At 43.6% G+C, this 6000-nt stretch overlaps 2 protein-coding genes across 6 annotated transcripts in view; one reads left to right on the top strand and one right to left on the bottom strand.

Moving 5' to 3' along the window:
* The window catches only part of LOC143764688 (uncharacterized), a 173644-nt gene that overhangs the window by 79385 nt on the left and 88259 nt on the right, over nucleotides 1-6000 (top strand). The gene's annotated exons all lie outside the window — the stretch shown is intronic.
* LOC143764690 (gastrula zinc finger protein XlCGF66.1-like) overlaps nucleotides 1-6000 on the bottom strand; it is a 47213-nt gene that overhangs the window by 9821 nt on the left and 31392 nt on the right. Inside the window, exon 2 of one of the 4 annotated variants that reach the window (XM_077250528.1) lies at nucleotides 590-769. The exons of the other annotated variants lie outside the window; for them this stretch is intronic. The gene's annotated coding sequence lies outside the window, so the exon portion shown is untranslated. The remainder of the gene's footprint in view (nucleotides 1-589; nucleotides 770-6000) is intronic. 4 annotated transcript variants of the gene reach the window in all.

Raw genomic sequence — 6000 nt, 5'->3', positions numbered from 1 at the left:
CTAGCAAGACAATGACCCAAAGCACACATCTAACAGTACACAGGAATGGTTGAAAAAGAAAAAATGGCCAGCAATGAGTCCTGACCTCTATCCAATTGAACATTTTTGGGGTGAGCTGAAATCTGCCATTGGGAAAAAGAACCTTGCAAACTTCAAGAGCTTGAACAAACTGCGAATGAACAGTGGGAGAAAATACCAGCTGAGAAGTGCTAGAAGCTTATAGATGGCTACTAGAAAAGTTTGGTGGCTGTCATCAATGCTAAATGGTGAGCAACCAAGAATTTTTCAGGGGGGGGGGGGGGCCTTGATTGCTGCACATGCTGTTTATTCTTTGAAATTGAAACATGTAAGTTGAAAAGCAATGTGTTATTTTTGCATTACTTTGGACCACTAAAAGATCCTGAGGATATAACCTTGGTACATTTACTTCTAAAAATATTGGACAGTGTACGAAAAACATAAAGGGGTGCCAATAACAAATCAGCAGGACTGTAAGTCTACATCTCGAACCACTACTTTCATACATGTTGAGAGCAACTCATGAGTCTGAGCATTTTCTGCAAAGTTAAGAAGATACAATTCATGTTACCAGATGATATCCTTTGGCATGGCAGCTGGACTTTAAAAGTCGGCATAAATGCAGCTTCCTTAACCAGGGACAAATATCATAAAATAGGTTCAATGCTTTCTGTAGCTAATGAAGAACCACAGTTTTTACAAATTTTCTTTTTGGGAGACGAACAGATGCAAGCTGATCGATGTTGTGAAGCTATACCTGAGACAAAAAAAAGAAATCACTTTGAATTCGCTATAAAGTGCAGTGATATGGCAGTTTTTCAGCTACACAATCAAACATGTGCATCTAATGAGATTATGCTCTATCAGATGGGAAGTTAAGTATAAGTAGCAACAAATCCATGTGGTGATTACTAAATTTTTCCATCCATGAAAGTCATCCGACTGCAGTTCATCTCAGCATCCATCTTGAAAAATGAAGTTTATTTCATTACCAGCAACGCAGAGGAAAGAGCTGCGCAACCACCCAATACAACATTAACAGCTTTCTTTGTCTTGTGTCAAACAAATCCATCTGCGAGGAGTTTATTAATCAGTTCATCCAAACAAGGCAGAGGGTTACTACCTACGTTTATTGCTTCACACTGTCTGCAACCCGAAGTCTGTCACGGATTTATAAACAGTTGATGGTGAATGGTGTCAAACTGACAAGGAGGCATGCCGAAAGCTTGGTCTGATTGAAGATGATCAACACTAGGATATGACATTGCAGGAGGCGTCCCTCACTCACTTTCCACCTCGACTTCAAAACCTGTTCTCTATAATAATTACAACCTGTGCGCCTTCCAATCACCGCATTCTTTGGGACAAATACAAGGAATATCTTGACTGGGGCCGTGTAGAGAGAGAAGAGAAGGGGGCCAAGGACTGAGCCCTGAGGTACCCCAACAGCGAGAGGAAGAGGATATAAAGTGGAGCCAGTGAACAAAACACTGAAGGAGTGGTCAGAAAGATAGAAGAGCCAGGAGATGGCAGTGTCCTTTATGCGTGACATCGCTGTGCCTTCCCCCGCAATCGGGGACGTGGCCGTGCCTACCCCCGCAATCGGGGACGTCACCGTGCACCCCTGCTGTACACCCCCCGTAATCAGGGACACCAGTGCTCCCCGGCAATAAGTAAAAGGGGTTTCCAGGACTATGGTATCGATGTCCTTATTTTTTAGGATAGGTCATCATTATCAGATTTGAGGGATCGCACATCTGGCCCCCACCGATCAGTAGTTATCAGCTCTGGATATACATAGTATGCAGAATAAAAGACCCCTGCTCCAGTCACAGTCCTGGAAATAGGAGCTGTGCTGTTCACTGTGTACATCTGGCCACCACCGAAGCTGAGCGCAGATGATCGTAGGATGCTGGGCTTCGGACCCTCGCTTATCTCACATTGATGACCTCTCCTAAGAGTAACTTGATAAATAAAGACTAATTAACAGGCCAACCTGATTTTGTGGAGTCTCCTATGTGATTGGCAAGTTTCCATGACTCACAAAGTACAAGTTCCTATTTTTTTTTGTAAGGTACTTTACTAAATGTTTTCCATCCTTTTAGTGTGATCAGAAGCACCATGTAAAAGCCTGAATGATTTACAGCTACTAGCCTGCTTGATTACATGTGGGGATTCCCTAGCAACCAGGTAAGCCGCACATGTACTCAGCCTGGCTAGTAGCTGTAAATCATTCAGCTGCCGTGATGAAAACTAAATCTTCGAGCAGTCAAATACGTGGAGGTCAATCGAGCGTGCTCGGGAAAGCCCGAGCAATGAGTATATTTGCTCATCACTAGCCAATACCTATCAATCCTCATGCATTCTAATATGCTGTATGTCGGCCCTCTATCCAGCCTGCAACACCAGAAAAACACCTTTTATAAATACTTGCCTACTGGGCGGTCCAGTCCAATGACATCTCTGGGCTTGATCTGGCGCCTTTTCTCTTCTTGCACTGCCATCGTCCTTGCTTCAGGTCGGTGACAGGTCCTACATTGTTATGATCCTTAGTGGCTGAGGATCACAGAATGAACTAGCTAAGTTACTGAACATAGAACGAGCTCTAGGGAGGTGGTAACTGGACTGACCGCAAAACCTGATCCTAACAAACACACTAAAGGTAGCCGGTGAACGTGCCTAAATTCCTGGACGTCTCGACGCAGCCTAAGAAACTAGCTACCCCTATAGAGAAAGTAAGACCTCACTTGCCTCAGAGAAATGACCCCAAAGATATAGGAAGCCCCCAACAAATAATAACGGTGAGGTAAGGGGAAAATACAAAACGTAGAAATGAAAACAGATTCAGCAAATGAGGCCCACTAATACTAGATAGCAGAAGACAGGCAGGGAACTGTGCGGTCAGTAAAAAACCCTATACAAAATATCCACGCTGAGAATACAAGAACCCCCACACCAACTAACGGTGTGAGAGGAGAAACTCAGCCCCCTAGAGCTACCAGCAAGCAAAGAAATCACATATTAGCAAGCTGGACAAGGACAAATAAATAACCAAGAAACATATTGAACACTGATGAGCAAAAAATAACCAAACAGAAACTTAGCTTCTCTTGGAGAGACTGATAACGAAGGGATTCAGGAGAGATCAAAATAGCACGGAATACATCGACAGCAGGCAACCACTGAAAGTCCAGGTGAGCTAAATAGGAAACCAGCTAATAGATAACGAGACAGCTGAACCAGCCTCAGACCTGCAGAATGACACAAAGAGCCACCAGAGGGAGCCCAAAGACAGCACTCACACAGTACCACTTGTGACCACAAGAGGGAGCCCAAAAACAGAGTTCACAACACTACATCATACATAGTGTCCTGCGTTGGGCTTCTGTGCAGGCGCGCCTCTCTCTCTCTGCCCTGCCGCGGGCAGAGTGTAGTGCTGCAGTGCACATGCATCGGCGCTCTTTAGCACTTTCCTGTGCATGCGCACTGCAGTGCTTTGCTCTGCCCTCGGCGGGGAGAGGTGCGCCTGCGCAGGAGCTCAATGCCAGGGACACTGTGTGGATAACATAGGGCACATCGTCCACATGAAGAAGAGAGGAGGCACTAACCAAGACAGCGACGCCCATCAGACCCGACTGTCCCGTAGGTGAGTATAATGAAAGGTCTTTTTCCTGTCTTGCATGCTGGGTTGGGGCCATATATTAGAATTCTGTATATGGGGGGCTTACGGGTACTGGCCTTGCCTCATATGGGACAAATCTGGTGACAGTTTCCGTATAAAGAAGATATCATAACTCTTAACAACCAGGGGTACTTTTTTATTTTTGGTCAATATGGCCATGTGAGGGCTTGTTTTGTGTGGGATTAGTTGTACTTTTGAATGACACCATAGGTTGTATCAGGTCATGTAACAGAAAATGGTGAAAAAAATTCCGTGTGGTGAAATTGCAAAAAAGTGCAATCCTAAACTTGTTTTTTGTTTGGCTTTTTTATTAGGTTCGCTAAATGCTAAAACTGACCAGCCATTATGATTCTCCAGGTCATTACAAGTTTCATAGACACCAAACATATCTAGGCTCTTTTTTATCTAAGTGGTGAAAAAATTTCCAAAGTTTGTAAAAAAAATAAAATAAATTTGCGCCATTTTACGAGACCCATAACGTCTCCATTTTTCCTGATCTGGGGCTGGGAGAGGGCTTATTTTTGCATGTCGAGCTGACGTTTTTAATTATAAAATTTTGTTGCAGATATGATCTTTTAATCGCCCGTTATTGCATTTTAATGCAATGTTACAGGTAACGAAAAAAAACATAATTCTCAGGTATTGACTTTTTTTTATTCTCGCTACGCCGTTTAGCGATCAGGTTAATTCTTTTTTTAAATCGATAGATCAGGCGATTCTGATGAATGCGACAATACCAAATATGTGTATGTTTGATTTTTTTTTTTTTTTAATTGTTTTATTTTGAATGGGGCAGGGGGGGGGGGATTTGAATTTTTATATTTTTTTGTTTTATTTTTATATTTGTCAAAACATTTTTTTTTTTTTACTTTTGGCATACTTCAATAGTCTCCATATGAGACTAGAAGCTGCCATAACCCGATCTGCTCTGCTACATACAGGCGATGATCTGATCGCCTGTATGTAGCAAAATTGCTCACTTGCTATGAGCGCCGATCACCTGGAAACCTCTGGTTGTCTTGCCAACCCATGGGCTACCCGCAGCCTCCTCTCGCTTCCTCAAACTCAATGTGGACAAATCTGGACTCAATCGTTCCTCCATCTCACAGATCTTCCTTACTAGTGATGAGCGAATATACTCGTTACTCGAGATTTCTCGAGCACACTCAGGGGTCCTCCGAGTATTTTTTAGTGCTCGGAGTTTTTGTTTTTCTTGCCGCAGCTGAATGATTTACACAGGGGTTAACCTAGCCACACTGCTGCCTGAGGCGAACTTCAAAACGGCGCCCCCCCAAACACATATACAGTACAGCCCCCCTATAGGGCTCCTATCTCATATACAGTCCCCCCATACATTTCATGCGTGATAACTATTGTACATTCTACAATAGGTCATAAATCAGACAGTATAGTCCTCCATACAGTATTCTGGGCACCACAGTGCTCCATACAGAATAATGAGCCCCCTTATATTGCTCCATACAGTATAATGAGCCCCACATGATGCTCCATACTGTATAATGGCCACACATGATGCTCCATACTGTATAATGGCCACACATGATGCTCTATACTGTATAATGGCCACACATGATGCTCCATACTGTATAATGGCCACACATGATACTCCATACTGCATAATGGCCACACATGATGCTCCATACTGTATAATGGTCACACATGATGCTCCATACTGTATAATGGTCACACATGATGCTCCATACTGCATAATGGCCACACATGATGCTCCATACTGTATAATGGTCACACATGATGCTCCATACTGCATAATGGCCACACATGATGCTCCATACTGTATAATGGTCACACATGATGCTCCATACTGCATAATGGCCACACATGATGCTCCATACTGTATAATGGTCACACATGATGCTCCATACTGCATAATGGCCACACATGATGCTCCATACTGTATAATGGTCACACATGATGCTCCATACTGTATAATGGCCACACATGATACTCCATACTGCATAATGGCCACACATGATGCTCCATACTGTATAATGGTCACACATGATGCTCCATACTGCATAATGGCCACACATGATGCTCCATACTGTATAATGGTCACACATGATGCTCCATACTGCATAATGGCCACACATGATGCTCCATACTGTATAATGGTCACACATGATGCTCCATACTGTATAACGGCCTCACATGATGCTCCATACTGTATAATGGCCACACATAGTTACTCCTACACACGCGGCTGCGCTCCATACACCTTGCACACACGGCTCCACTCCGTACTCACGCATGTCCGCTCC

Source organism: Ranitomeya variabilis, chromosome 4, assembly GCF_051348905.1.
Source record: "Ranitomeya variabilis isolate aRanVar5 chromosome 4, aRanVar5.hap1, whole genome shotgun sequence".
NCBI lineage: Eukaryota > Metazoa > Chordata > Amphibia > Anura > Dendrobatidae > Ranitomeya > Ranitomeya variabilis.
Note: the sequence above shows the minus strand (reverse complement) of the source record. Positions and strands in the feature narration are given on the sequence as shown.